General features: G+C 39.6%; 1 protein-coding gene across 11 annotated transcripts in view; it reads right to left on the bottom strand.

The window, feature by feature from the left end:
* ARPP21 (cAMP regulated phosphoprotein 21) overlaps window positions 1-5910 on the bottom strand; it is a 155079-nt gene extending 149169 nt beyond the window's left edge. For 4 of the 11 annotated variants that reach the window (XM_034991813.1, XM_034991822.1, XM_034991788.1 and 1 more), the window contains exon 1: window positions 4474-5356. The gene's annotated coding sequence lies outside the window, so the exon portion shown is untranslated. Of the gene's footprint in view, window positions 1-2479; window positions 4397-4473; window positions 5377-5721 lie in introns of those variants that run through there. The other 7 variants (XM_034991713.1, XM_034991768.1, XM_034991805.1 and 4 more) reach the window with 5 other exon arrangements.
* Between the last annotated feature and the right edge of the window lie 9558 nt (window positions 5911-15468).

The raw sequence follows: 15468 nt of genomic DNA, 5'->3' as shown, positions 1-15468 counted from the left end.
AAACTGCCAGAAGAAATTTCCTTGGGAAAAGTGTGTGGAGGAATTCAAAATATTGATCTACTGTGGCCATAGATAGTGATTAACACTCGTTCCACCTGGCAACACTAAGCTCTATGTGGCAGCTAGAAAAGAGGAACCTAACATAATGCTAAGGATTCGTTCTGAAAGTAGAGTCAGTTTGGTGTATTCAAGCTAATCCTTTTATTTTTTCAAAATGCTTTCCATTTTCTTGGTATAATGATTTCAGTTCACTTTTTGGTTTACCTGCACAGCAGGTGCAGAAATGTCCCAGTAATATTGGAGAAAGGTATATTCAAAATGTTATATGGGCATTTTATACCTTAAGAAAATATCACCAGACTACAGAGGATTTGAGACCAAAAGGTAACAAGGTTACCGAAAATTAAAAACTGCTTAATGAACTTGATGCTCCATCCCAAGCAATTTATTCTTTATCAAGAATATTATATTTATGTATACAATTTAAACACTTTGTATCTCAGCTTATATCTGATCCTCATGGCAATGAAATGGTTGTGATGTAAATGCAAGTAATAAATCCTGTGAACATCCAGGGCCCGGTTTAATCCAAAATGAGCAAAATTAATTTAGATAAGGCACTAAAAAAAATCAATTTATTAGAACTTAGCATAAATGTACCTTAAAGGAAACTAACATTCAGAAGCAAAGATAGCCTGAGAAAAACAAACCCAATCACAGATACATCTTTACCTTCAATAGTCCTTCAGCACTTACTTATAGCACTGCTTGAAATTATTTATCATATTTAACTTTAGATGTTAGAATGAAAAACAAAAGAAAGCAAAGTCAGCGGAAATATAGAGCCTCTGGAATCACAGATTCCCTAAAAAATAAAAATCCTTTGTCTAAAGAGAGGAGGTCTGTATTTTATAAGTTCATCCCTGACTTAAAATGTGTCCAGAACTTTCCAGGTGACCTAATGCATTTCTAAGGAAGCCAATTCTTTTTCTGATTAGAAATTCACAAATTTCTAAACACACTACCACCGTGTGGTACCAGGTAAAATGATGCCAGTACTTACCATCTGAAGAAATGACTTTCACTGTCCACATCATTTTTAAGCCCCACATTCTTTCCTAACCTTGTCGCAAAGCAGATGAATTACACTAACTTATATGCAAACGGTTCATTTGCAGTTTCCAACCTTATGGACTTCAAACTCTCTCCCAATCCTAATGAGAATCCTCAGTTATATTCACTTCTGTCTATGTTGTACATTGTGTCTTCAGGGGCTGACTCATTCCACACTCTACTTATGTAGCTTATCATTATCTTGTCCACAGACAAAATTTACATTGAATTCAGATGAGAATGCCCACTAACTTGAGAATCTTGAGAAAGGTATCAGGATTGTGGTCCAAACAACATGACCACCAGGGACAATATTACAGCCAGTGTGTAATTATTTTCCACCTCTAGAAGTACAAAGTAGAAAACACAACAACAACAAATTAGAGTAACTCCTTATAATGCATTTCTCTTAGTAGTTTATTTTGGGGGGGATTATTCTTCATAGAAATTGGCAAAATCTAGAAAAACTCTGTATGTTACTCTAACGGCTTTATTTAATAATAATTATATAACTCACTTCCCCACTTAATAAAAATTTCTCACTTTCTCTTATGTTCATTAAATTTTAAATTACTTAGGCATTTGTCTAATTAGCTTCACTTTGAACAAAGATATAACCTGATTATTGCATGTTGTTAATATGAAAATGAACAATAGAGACCTTTCTGATTGAACGTTTTTACTGTCTACCTCAAGACAGGTGTTCTACATTATACAGACGTTGCAGACAGAGGGCTTCTTATGTTTTACGCACTATAACATTAAGATATTACCCCCCTCATTATAACATTCCAAAAATTATTAGTGCTGCCTCTGCTATCTACATTTTAAAAATACTTAACCTTCGGTAAGTTAATCTATTGTGCTTATGTCAAAATAAGGAGAGAAAACAACTCAAATTTTCTACCAAGTTCAACCAAAACTTCCTGCTTCACTTAGTTGCCACAATTCTGGAATCAGACTCCAAGTTTATAAAAGAAAAACAGAAATTCACAAGGCAGAGCTTCAAGTTAAAATACCTTAGGAGGATGTTAGTTATGTTATACCTAAAACATTTTACAAGCTCCAAACCCTCCACTAGAACAGTATTTTAGGAATCTGAAATTATTCCTGCACTTCTCACCACCCAAGAATCTGACAGCTTGTATGAAAAATAGTATGTGTGCAGCAACTCCTTGGTGAGTATTTCCTTTAAGTTTTAAGGCATTCAAATGATTGAGTCTTCTTTCTAAGAACTACTGAGGAGGTTTATGAAAACACATAGCAGACTATTCATGTGTAATTCTCTCACTGAAATCGATTGATTTCTGTTAGTACAATACATTAGGACTAATTAAAAATACCATATCCAGCAGCCAGTCTGTACCTTTCCATACATCCTTCTCCAGTATCCAAAAGCATGCACTGCTCTGTCTTCCATCATGCTTCTTTTATTGCTGAGTGAGGCGCTCGTTCCTTCATTAAATAGCATTAAAAATAGACAGCGCAGAACTCCCCAGTGGAGCATGCTCTAACAGGGCTAATGCCACAGTTCTCAAGGTAACCATACTCAGCTGGGATCTAAGAGGGAAAGTCACTGGGAGATCAGCAATTAGCAAATCTATAGCTCACACAAACCTGTCTCTGTCTGAGTTGAATACTGTAAAAGAGAAATCAGCCTGTAGTGAAATTAAGTCACTGAGAAGCTCAAAGTCAATTTCTGAAGCTGTAGAAGTTTTTTTAAATATGCCTTACCTAAACCAAGTATTCTGTTAAGTAGGCATTCATCTACAGCAATTGATTTGTATTACTATTTATCAAATAACGTAAGTCATGTCAAGAGGAACGGAGCCATATATGCATAGCATCTAAATGTCTTAAAAACAGCATATAAACCAAATTATTCAAAGCAAACAAATAGTATTGATAAGCAAGGACAGTAAGAGGTTAGCCTTTTGAATCTTTTGTGATGAAGTGTATTCCTTAAAGAATATCCTAAAGTTCCCCAGAAAATTTAAAAATATTCTGTTAGTTGAAATGATAAAAAGAAGTAAAGGAATGGGATAGAAGAGGAAATACGGGATAAAACACAAATACATACCTTACAAATCCATATTAAACCTGAAATGAGCACATATATAATTTTTCACATGTGATCCACGTTAGGAGTGCAGCAGAAACGATTACTGCCAAAATAGTACATTACTTGGCTATTAGAACAGAACATGGCTAGAGCTCTTGGCTTCCAAATGACTGTCTTTTGTGAAAATGACATTAACTAAAATCCTATTAAGACATACAAGTCCCATGGTGACACAAATACAGAGGATCAAAGGAGTAGGTGCATTTATTTTAAAGTGTATGTCAAAGGTTTTCTAACTTTTACCAAAAGAAAAATGATTTCCTGTCATCTCCATTTCTGTTTTCTTAAAACAATCATAGTGATTTTGATCTCCAAAGTAGGTGAGGAGGAGGTGGAAATCATTTGGAATTATTCAGCATTTGAACAAAATCTTGTACAGATTCATTCAACTTTGGGGAATGTCATTCTTTTTGGAGAGTCTAAAGTGTCATACCATTAGCCTTTAAAAATCAGAAATCAAAATGGGTATCTGCACTCTGAACACATTCTCAAGAAATGATTCTACCAGCCTTGCCCTTTGCTTACTAGCTTCCCATCCCTTTGTAACTTTCAATGCCCCCTTTGCCTTTCCTTTTAGGCTTGGTCTCTGTCCTTATCTTGTATCTTAAGGAGGTGATCAAGTGCTGAGCCTGAGCAGCTGTCAGCAACCACATCCACTCCAGCTCTATTTCTATGCATAAACATTAACTGAGTCCATTTCTCTTGCTAGAAAACTTTCTAAATATATGATCAGTTCAGCTCAATTCCACCACCATATCTACAACCCAAGACAGAAGTTAAGTTTGGAGTTTGCAATGAAACACAGATTTCAAAAACATGTAAAAATAAAAGGTAGTATCTTTTCCTCCAAAAGCCCTTGGGAGCCAGACCCTGAGTTCCGCAAGAACAACAAACTGATTACAACTTTTTTGCCTCCTGCATAGTTCTCTTTCCAATGAAATAGGAGGATCCCAAACTTTCTACCGTGAAACCTGCCTAAATCACTGTAGACTTCTCTGATGAAAAGAACTGCCCTTCTCAGTTCTCTTCCAGCTTTCCTGGTCAGCCTCATCTGGGGGAGGGGAGTCTACCCCTCCGTTGATGAAACATAAAAACACAATACATGTATAACATCAACAGTTTTCTACAAACATGAAGGAGAAATACAGACGAGAAACACAGATATACGGCAGAAAGGAGGAGAAAAAAAAAATCACAAAAGACGTGCAATGTTCACGTCGGAAGACCTTGATTATTACCTTGACCGAACAGTGGGTATCCCCCCAGCGTCTTGGTGCCTTGATTGATTTGATTTAGTTTTTGATTTTTATTAATATTGTTTCTCAATGATTGAATTGGCTGGATTTGTTTGGTTTAGCTTGGCTTTTTTTTTTTTTTTTTTTTTTTGGTCGATTTATTTAACTGCTAGTAAAACGAGCTTTCTGCAGCGTCGGCGGCTGGGATCCACGCGCGGCTGCGGCGACCGTGGTGGCTTTGGCTGACGACCCCGCTGCCCCCGCTGCTTGTCGCTGCTCCGGACGAGCTCAGGGGGCGCCGCCGCCGCCTCCTCTGCCCGGCTGGCTCCGGGAAGTGAAGGAGCCCCCGCCTCCTGTCTGCCAGTCTGTCCCTCTGCACGTCTGTCTGCCTGACTGTCCCTCAGCCGGGCGGCTCAGCGCTGGATTCTCGCTCTCCTGCGCTCTGCTCTCGGAGCTGCCACTCGCGCCGGCTGGCAGTCGGTGCGTGTGTCGGTCTGTCGGTCCCTCGGCGTGTCTCGGTCCCACTAGCAATTCAAGGTCCCTGTTCCGGTCTTCTGTGCCGGGATCGCTCTCCAGCTCCCACTCGGTGCCCTGGCCTCTTCCTTCGGACAGCGGAGGGCGTCTGGAGGGGAGGATGCGCGCGAGTGCTGCTCGCTCGCTCTCTCCCTCTTTCTCTCCTCTCCCTCTCGCGCCCTTTCCCTCTGTCTCTCTCCCTCTCTCTCTTTCTTTCCCTCTCTCTCTCCTTCTGCCTCTCCTCAGCGTTCTGCGCTCCCTGACTCAAGCTGTCTAACTGCTTCCACCTGTCCGTTGCTCTGTCACTCTGTCGTCCCACCCCGAGCCAGCCAGCCTCCATCCGTCCCTCTGTCCCGCGCCCCTGCCTCCCCTCCTCCGCCGCCTGCCCCTCCGCCAGTCCCTGCCCTCCCACGCGCCCGGCTCCTCCCCGCAGCCCCGGCCGCATCCGTCCCCGCCCCGGCCGCAGCCTCCAGCCCCCCGGACCGCCACACCCGGGAGCCGGCTGGGGCAAGGCGCCTGCGGGGGCCAAAGCCTCTGCCACTGGGCGCGGCCAGAGTTGGCAGAGAAGGAGCGCGGGCACCTGCCGGGTGCGCCCGGCGCGCAGTGCCATCCATTCCCCGCGGCAGTTCTCCGCCAGCCCCGAGGCTGGAGACAAAGCGCCGGAGCCACGCGCGGCCGCGTGAGCGTCATTAATCGCCTCCCCGCTCCCCGCCTCCGTGCCCGAGCCCTCCGGCGTACCTCTCCCGGGGGCACCTCCGACTCCTGCGGACACTTGCCCAAGCCCAGCTCACTCCCTTCCTCCGCTGCTCACTCTCCCGGCCAACTCTGCAGAGAATATCCCACAATAATAACACCTCACTCCACCCAAATGAATCCGTAGCCTCCGAGCTCTCAGAGATTCTCGGCTTCGAGCAAGACCAAAAGTCCGGGCGTGCAGCGCCAAGTGCACTCCCCGTGGGCGACTGCCCAGACCGCTGCCCACCCGAGCGCCGATTTAGAATCACAGCGGTGCCGCGGAAAGCCGGGCAGGGTAGGGCGCGGGGCCGGGAACAGAGTTGACATCCGAAGAAATTAAAGCGCTGTATTTCCCGTTTGTTCTGGAGATGTGCTATTTTTATTATCTGTAATTCATTTTTTTTTTTCATTGTCTCGGGGCACTCACTACCAAAAGGGGGAAAAAAAAAAAAGGAATCATGGAGGAATGGGGATACATTTCCGGAATACCGCCCACCCTTCCTGAGTGAATGTAGAGCCTACTTTTCCAACATTATAGGTCACCAGCCAAGATGTATCACTCTGGCTTTCTGCCTCCAGCTGAGAGCAAGGCATTTGATTCTGGGCTTCTTTGCTAGGGTGTTATTAATGTGAAGCAAAATTATAGTTGTACATGCCTGCATGGAATTGCCAAAGCTCATTTTGACAGTATCCAGCATTTCAGTTTCTAAAACGTAGACGCTGAATAACTATGGATCTGGTGCAATAAACGCCCCACAATAAATTGAAGAGGAGAAAATCAACTTTCACCAGCTGCAATTAGTAACCCCATGAATAGACAACAAATAAATAACTAGCATAAACCATGCCATGAAAATTTCCATGTCCTTTTAGTTTCATTTATTGGCATCCATTCCTAATGACAGACATTATAAACAGATTTATTAAGGGATATGCCTTCTACTTTTCATAGGAGTGTAATTTCAACAGCTGTATCCGTGTTCACATATACTAAGATATTGATTAAAAATATCACACGGATGATATGTGTAGTTCTAGAAAATGCTATAAAAATAAGATAATGTTGTCCTGGTCCTTCATGAACAGATAACTATTTTCCAAATATTAGAAATTGTCTCCCTTGGGGATCAGTTCTTGCTGGGATAAGAATGAATCTGCTGTATAAGGTTTCAACAAATGAAGCCCAAAGAATTTAAAACCCTTATGTTGATCTATTTTCTGAGGATTTCTACTCAGTGCCCTCCAAAAGCATTTTGACAGGCATTCCCCAACCCCCTCCTGCCAGTCATATGGAATTCAAGGGAAAATTAATAAAAAGGTTTTTCTTATTCTCTTTCCTTTCTTTCATCTTAAGGCATGTTCTTAAAAAACCTGCTTTTCTTTTGAGGGAAATTGTTGTGCCAAGTTGTGCTGTGTCATAAATTCACACAGTTGGGACTCCATGGGAAGAGGGTCAATGTCCTTGATTTTCCTTCTGGGCAGGGCTACACCTAAGCATGTCTTGAATGGATGGATGGCTAATCTACTAACAAGAAACCTTAACAGCTTGCTTTTAATACACAGTATTCCTAGAACAACTCTGAGAGTTGACCAAAAAAAAAAAAAAAAAAAAAAGGCACTGCATCCCACTCCAACCTATAGATTGGATATAGAAATTGAGTTGGGGGAAGGGGGAGTACTCAATCAGTACTATTAGAATTGATTATGTAAAAGAACAAGATAGAATATTTCAAGAACTTCAGTGTATGAACAACAATGATGAAATTTATTGTGATTTTTCATGGATTTTAGCCTTTATTTTAAAAAGAAAGCACCCCAGCAGTTGGGCGGCTCAGTTTGTTGAGCATCTGACTCTTGATATCAGCTCAGGTCATGATCTCAGGGTCCTGGGATGGAGCCCCATGTCAGGCTCCCTTCTCAGTGGGGAGTCTGCTTGAGGATTCTCTCCCTCTCCCTCTGCCTGTGCCCCACCCCCCACTCATGCATGCACTTGCAAGCTCTCTCTCTCTCAAATAACTAAAATAAATCTTTAAAAGAAAGGAAGAAAGAAAGAAAGCACCCCAAGAAGAATAACATTAACTTGCTTCAGTTAAAATTTTCTACCAAGGGTGCCTGGGTGGCTTAGCCAGTTAAGCGCTGGACTCTTGATTTCTGCTCAGCTCATGATCTCAGAATTGCAAGATGGGGCCTAGTGTGGGCTCTGCAATCAGCATGGAGTCTGCTTGAGGCTCTCTCTCTCTCTCTCTCCCTCTCACTCTTGCTTTCGCTCTCTGCCCCTTCCCCCACTTGCACTCACTCTCTCTAAAAATACATAAATAAATCTTTAAAAAATTTTTCTACCTGTTCTCATAATATTTTGTCAAAAATTAGGAACTGGAGAAAGTTCAAATTTATTCAAGTCCATGTAGATAATTAGCATTGGCTCTCCACTTTTAAATTTTGTGTGTCCCAATGTGGGACTAAAATATACTTCTGGGAATATGGGGCAGGCAGTGAGCAATAGGTGATTCTTCTAGACTTTCGGACGCTGTGTTTCCTTAAACAATTTGAAACAGTTGCCATTCCTTCCAGTCCTTGGCCTGTCATGTATTTACTACTAAACTCACGAAAACTGCTGTGCACCTGATTGGGGCCCCGGGTGACAGATCCACAATGCCAGTTGCCGAAGTGTTTATGCACTGAAAGCAGCCCAACTTCAGGGGTAAGAAGTAGTGGTAGTGGGGGAAAAGAAGGCTGTGCTGTTTCTGCCTTCATCTGGATGCTTTTGAATTTATTTGGTATCAGATTGAAATGAAAAAGCATACATATAACCAGGTAACCCCAGCTTGGGGAGTTGAGCTCACCTACACACTGGCAAACATCGAAGATTGTCGACAAGCTCCTTTAAACACATATTCCCCTAAGACACTAAATTAGTGCCCTTTAACGAAGCTTCCAAATTGGATTTTCAAAAGAAGGCAAATAGCTAAAATAGCCCAGCTACCTTCATAAGCACCTTTTCAGCTGAAGCAAGAAGTGGAATTTCCATGCTGTTGAACTTCCATCATTCCTCAACAATTAGGCTGGGAGGAACGCCCCTTTAGGGCATTCTCCCCACCACAGTAAAGGCCCAGAAATCCCCTGGAGAGACTTCTCATTTGCCCTGTTTTCAACAAAACCGTCTAGGGTCTATTAAAGACCAGTCTTGGGTTTAAAGCCATACAAATATGCGTGGTGTGGAAAGGCAGGGTAATGAGAAGTGGGGAGGGGGGGGAAGATCTGCCTTTCCACCAGAAAAGTTTAGCTCCCCATTTTTATTTTGTGCGAAGCCAAAATAACTCTAAAACACATTTCAGAACATCAACAAAGAATGTTACATCCCGTATGCATCTGAGCCTGAAGAAATGTCACGATCGAAAACAAAGAGGATTTGGGAGACTAGAAACCAAATGTTCTGATGGCACAGAACCCTTGACTGGCAGCCACGTTTCCCCTGCAGTCTGCGGCACGCAGTATAAGAAAATTATCTCCGTGAACCCTCGGTGTTCTCACCGGCAGGCCACAAATGAACGCTGTCCCGAACACGCACACTGTGATGCTTCGCTGAGAAGGCAAACCAAGAAATTTCCTCAAAAATGAATGTGTGTAGTATTTTCACGGCAATGCATCTAAATCAGAGGGACAAGAAGAAGTCGAGAGATGTTTAGAAAACCTGTCACTGAAAAATCTGAGCACCAAAAGACTGGAAAGTCTGTTGCCTAAACTGTGTTCTTTCTTTTCCACATCTCTTGGAATAGAAATGCCCGCGTATGGACACATCCTTAGTATTGGGGGGTTTTGTCCCCCCGGCCCCCAGAGCACCGTGTGTCTTGCTTCTCTGCACTCTCTGCCCCGAGGGGCACATGGCTTTGGCGGAGCTGAGGCATATGCAGCACACAGCAGAGCTCAGGACACAGGAGTTCTTTCTGACTGCAGAGCAGGTGTGTGCAGGCAGGACGGCTAGCAGGCCCCGTTGACATGGCCAGTGTTGGCACTCCCCTCCAGGACCTGCGTCAGCATGCAGTACTCTCAATCTCCTACACAAAATGATTTTGATTTTTAAAAACTGAGCCCAGAAATGAAGCAGAAGCAATGGGAGTATATATGAGGAGAACAGAGGTAAATGTTAGCCTGCTGAAATGCGGGGAGTGATACCAAGCATAACCTAACGTTTGCCAAAGCTCAGTGTGTCATCCCGCCTCTATTCTCACATTCCTGTTCCTGAGATACAGCATTTTCCTCCATAATGAACACCGTTCTCCTTTTCACTCAAAGGAAGACAAAGGTTACCAAGTTATTCAGAACTTGGAATAATATAGTTAGCTTCTCGACAGTGAGATAATATTAAAAGGTCTCTGAATTTGCCACCACAATAAAGCAGCTACAATCCATCTCTAATGAAACACAGGACATTCGCACTTTAAAACTGTGCTTCATAACTTAAAATAGTGTGTTTGTGTCTCTGTGTGTGTGTGTGTGTATAAAAGGGAAAATATATCCACCATGTTCATATTTCAAAAGAGTACCAAGATCTTACTGGAAACCGGATTGTAGGCCAATACCTGGCATCTGAAGAAAACATTATGGAGATTTGTAATTCTGCATGAATGTACAGCCTGTTCTCCAAAGCTACTCTTTGAAGAAAATTTCTCTCTCTCTTTTCTTAAAAATAAATGTACATTTGCAAAATCTAGAGTCTTATTGTAAAAAAAAAAAAAAAAAAGAGGTTGAGGGTCAAAATTTAAAAGGAAGAAAATAAAAATATCTCAAAATACCACCACCTAAACGGCTATCACTTTGGTGTTTAGCCAATCTCTGTGCATATATATCCACAAATATAAAGCAGTGTTTTACATAAATGGATTGCAAAATGCATGTTACTTCATAATCTGCTCCCTGCTCTTTACTTTAGAATAAGTCATGGGAGTTCTTTCCATGACATTGACTATTTCAACATATTAATGAGAGTATAGTAGCCTATTAAATACAAATTATGTGTGTGTTATACATAAGTGAAAACTATTCGTGGGCAGGGTTTCCAAATTGGAGGATTATCCTTTTTGGGCAAATCTTGAACATTCGAATTGCTCATCAAAAGTACCTATACTTTACATTTTGGCATAACACTAGATTTAAAGATGATATACCGGTTTCAAAATATCTTTTGTTTTGATAATTGATCTTTATTAAGGATATTTCCTTCCTGGTATAAATTATATAGATTTACAAGTAAATATAACATTAAAAACATATAAAACATTTTTCTGCGCATATTTTTAATTAAATTGTATTAAATTAAGGCAAAAATATTTGTTAGGGAAAGAGAATTAAATAAAAATTCTGTAAGCTTACTAATTATCTTTTGGCTTCAGACTTTTAACACAGATATCACTTTTTTTCTCTATAAAAAGGGTAAATATTTGAGGAAGCTGTGTGAACCTTTACAGGCCAAGAAGCTATAATTTGGTGGACTGCAGATCTGCCTTCTTTCGCTCCAGAAATAAAGCAAATCCGTAGGAAGCATGGGCAAACCTCCAAACCATTATTTTGATCCTCTTCCTTTGCTTATCATTTTAATCATTCGGACTCCACACAGCCAAAAATCACTAATTTGACTCACATTATCATATATTTATCCTTCCACTCTTAGGATGGGGGGGGGAGACACAGATATACAAAAATACACTTAAAAACTGGAAGCCTTAGTGGGAGAGAAAATAATCAGGTAGGTCTCATCAGCTTAATAATTCAAAGTTACTTTCATGTTACTACACATCATTATAATCCACAGTTCACAACATCTGGTTCTTTCCTTCCTAGACATGAAGGACACATCATTCCCCAGCCCTTTTGCTGGGAGGCAGGGCCCTGTGACATGATCTCACCGTGATACGTGATGGAACAGATACATACCACCTCTGGGCTGAGGCAATGAAAGGCCTCCGAAATTCTCCATGTCCTCCTTGACCCCCATATAGCTTCAGAGGAGGTCAAATGCTCAGACATTCTAGCTACATGATGATGTAGACTCCATCAGCCTGGGTCGCTGAGTGACTGTGTGGAGCAGACTTCCACACTGACCCCTAATCAGACATATAAACCAAGCAAGAAAAAAATATCATATTTTGAGCCATTGAGTTTTGGGGATTGTTTGTTACTACAGCACAACCTAGATTCCCTGATTTATAAAGTCTGTGCTAGTTTAACATGTGAGAGAGTAATATTTACTGTAGTAATCAGAGGCGGGGACCGGGATTTGGGAGACAAGAATTTTGGTTTTACATCAGCCACTAAATCACCATGAGACTTGAATAAGTCATTTCTACCTTATAGTCTCATTTACTTTTCATTTCTGAATTTCTAAAATGAGGTGATACCACTAAGTGTACATTTAACCAATATCACACCGTTCTAATTACTATGTTATATTAAGGCTTGATATCTTCCATGCAAGACCCTACTCTTCTCTTTTTTTTCAGCTTTACTGAGGTATAATTGACAAATAAAATTGTAAGATATTTAAAGTGTACATCATAGTAATTTGATATATGTTACATTGAAAAAGGATTCCCACCATCTAGTTAATTAACACATCCATTACCTTAAATATTTATCCCTTTTTTTTAAGAATTCTTTTTTTTAAAAAAAGATTTTATTTATTTTAGAGAGAGAGTGAGAGAGAGATAGGGAGAGAGAGCGGGAGCAAGTGAGGGGAGGGGCAGAAGGAGAGTGAGAATCTGGAGCAGACTACGTACTAAGCAGGGAGCCTAATCCCACGACCACGAAATCATGACCTGAGCAGAAACCAATGGTCCGTTGCTCAAACAACTGAGTCACTCAGGCACCCTGAGAATTCTTCTTTTTAATAATTATTCTGGATATATATTTTAACTTTACTCTGTGCCTTTCATTTGAATTCTAGAAATAGCCTAGAAAATTTTATAAAACATTTTCCTAGTAGTTTTATTGCATCGATTTTATAGATTGGTTGGTGGAGAACTGGTATCTTTGTTTTGTCTTCCCAAGTGTGAATATGATCCATCTATTTCATTTTTCAGTTTTTTTTTTTTTTTTTTTTTTAGTGTCCCTTGGTATTTATCCATATTATTTTGTTATGGCCTCATTAATTTCTAAAGTTGTTTAATTGTACCATCTCTTACCTAATTGTTGTTAATATTGCCAGAATTTTTGTAGTACTTCCAAAAAACCAGCTTTTAAAAAAATCTACAAATTCTATTTCATTAAGTCCTTCATGTGTATTTTTCTTTCCATTACTTGGGGGTTTGTTCAATTATTATTATTTTATAGCCTCTTAAGGAATAAACTTAGGTCATTAAATTGTAATATTTCTTATTTCCTATTATACACACTTAATATATATTTTTATCTAAGTACATTTTAGCTGCATAAGAAAAGGTTTACCATTAGTACCTTCTTTCATTTGACTGTATATTGTAATTCCCATTATAAGTCATTTTCATCACTCAGACTGTATAAAAGATTTTTTTCTCTTTAATTTTAGTTTATAAAGGTACAATTTTTTAGGGAGTGCTCACTTTTTATTATTGGGCTTTAATTTTATTTCATTTTAGTCAGTGATTTTGAATTTGTTGAACTCTTATTATAGATCTGGGATATGAACAATTTTTGTTAATAGCCTATGTGTTCTTGAAACAATGCATGCTCTCTATTTAGTACAGGGTTCTATATAAATCTATTAGTTTGGATTTGTAAAATTAATCTGTTTTTTATTTTTTTTAAAGATTTTATTTATTTATTTGAGAGAGCGAGAATGAGAGAGACAGAGAACACATGAGAGGGGATAGGGTCAGAGGACGAAGCAGACTCCCTGCGGAGCAGAGAGCCGGATGCGGGACTCGATCCAGGGACTCCAGGATCATGACCTGAGCTGAAGGCAGTCGCTTAAGCAACTGAGCCACCCAGGCGCCCTGTTTTGTATTTTTTTAAAAAAACCTTCTATTGTCCTTTCAATTCTGGTGGCTTGATTTATCTGTTTCTGAGAGAACTGTGCTTTTTATATCTATTAATGATTTTACCTTAAATTCTATTTTGTCTGCCATTAATATAGACATTAGAAGTTTTAGCTAGAAGTGCTAATATATATTCAAATTTTCTGTATTATACATGTGTATTTTCTATATTGTAGTCATTTAAAAACATAAAACTTGGGCCCCTGGGTGGCTCAGACTTAAGCGTTTGCCTTCGGCCCATGTCATGATCCCTCATGATCCTGGGGTCCTAGGATCGAGCTCCGCGTCGGGCTCCCTGCTCAGGGGGGAGCCTGCTTCTCCCTCTCCCTCTGCTCCCCTGCTCCTGCTCTCTCTCTCTATCTCAAATAAATAAATAAAATCTTAAAAAAAAATTAAACTGATATCCTTTATGAAATATAATCTCAGGGTTTGTTTTATAGTTTGTTTTCATTTATCTTACTAGTGACTTCATATATATATAATATATATACATATATATAATTGGTATATATTTCATATATATAATATATTCATATATATGTTCATATACACACACACATTTAATCTGAAGAGTCTTCCTTTTTTAGTTCTGGAAAATTTCCCAGATTTATTATTGCCTCTTTTTTATTCTCTATTTTTCTGGGACTCATATTTAATACGAGCTGTAGCTTTTCTCTCTACAAAATTTCCTTATCTCTCTGCACAGATTTCTGTATGATTTCCTCATATCTAACTTTGCCATTTTTCCTTTACAGTGTGTTTAGTGTTCTTCTTTAACCATCTATTGATTTTTAACATTATTATTTCAACAACTATATATATTATATTTTATTCTAAAATTTCTATTTTGTTCATTTTCCAACACTCTATTACGTTCCTAAATTAGGTAGGTCTATAGTTTTTCCTTCTTAAGTTTTCCTTATCTATTACAGATATCAGAGGAATAATTAGAATCATATAGTTAATGTACTAACTGACTTTCCATGATTTTCTGTCTTCCAGAAAAGTATGAATAAAAAGAATTATCTGTATTAAAGTCTGAGTTTGATGGCTTGGTAAAAAGTAGAACTTAAGAATACACATCAATTTCAAGTATGATTTCTGGCATATTCTGGTTTTCTAGTTTTTCTTGTACTAAAATGTTAACTTTATATTTTTCAAGAAAAATTTCACTTTTTCCCACATTTTCATGATTATTGATATATAGTTGTACATTTTATTCTTCCATGCATTAAAAAAAATTACCTACTGCTACAGCCACGTACTTTTTATTTCTTTCCTTATACATCCTGATCAAAACAAGAGGTGCATGAATGGATGAATGGATATGCAAGTATCAAACCAGGGACACCAACTGTGGTTCTGTGAGCTGTTATCTCTGCAATTGCCACAGAGCTTTGTTATTTCTAAAAAGCTACCACCTTTGGGAATGAAACCCCTTCAAAGCTTCTTACTTTTGCAGTAAAGGTTTTCGATGACATCCTCAATTTAATCCCTCCTTCCATCTACAGTTCCTTTTCCACAATTGCTAATGCACTAATGACACCCCTTTGTAATTTCCCTATGCAATTTTGTCCTTTTTATGGCTTCAGGCCGGAGAGAAGAGGCTTCAGCATATACCTAGCATGCCATGGTAAAATTAACTGCATATCTTTTTTCTTTTTTTGGTTTTTATTAGCAAGGAGAGAAGCTCATAAATCACTTTCCCAAAAAGAGCTATGACACTATAACCTGGATTTAC

This window comes from Mirounga leonina, unplaced genomic scaffold, assembly GCF_011800145.1.
Source record: "Mirounga leonina isolate KUSES-001 unplaced genomic scaffold, KU_Mleo_1.0 Mir_115, whole genome shotgun sequence".
NCBI lineage: Eukaryota > Metazoa > Chordata > Mammalia > Carnivora > Phocidae > Mirounga > Mirounga leonina.
This window is presented reverse-complemented; position numbering and strand designations above follow the sequence as displayed.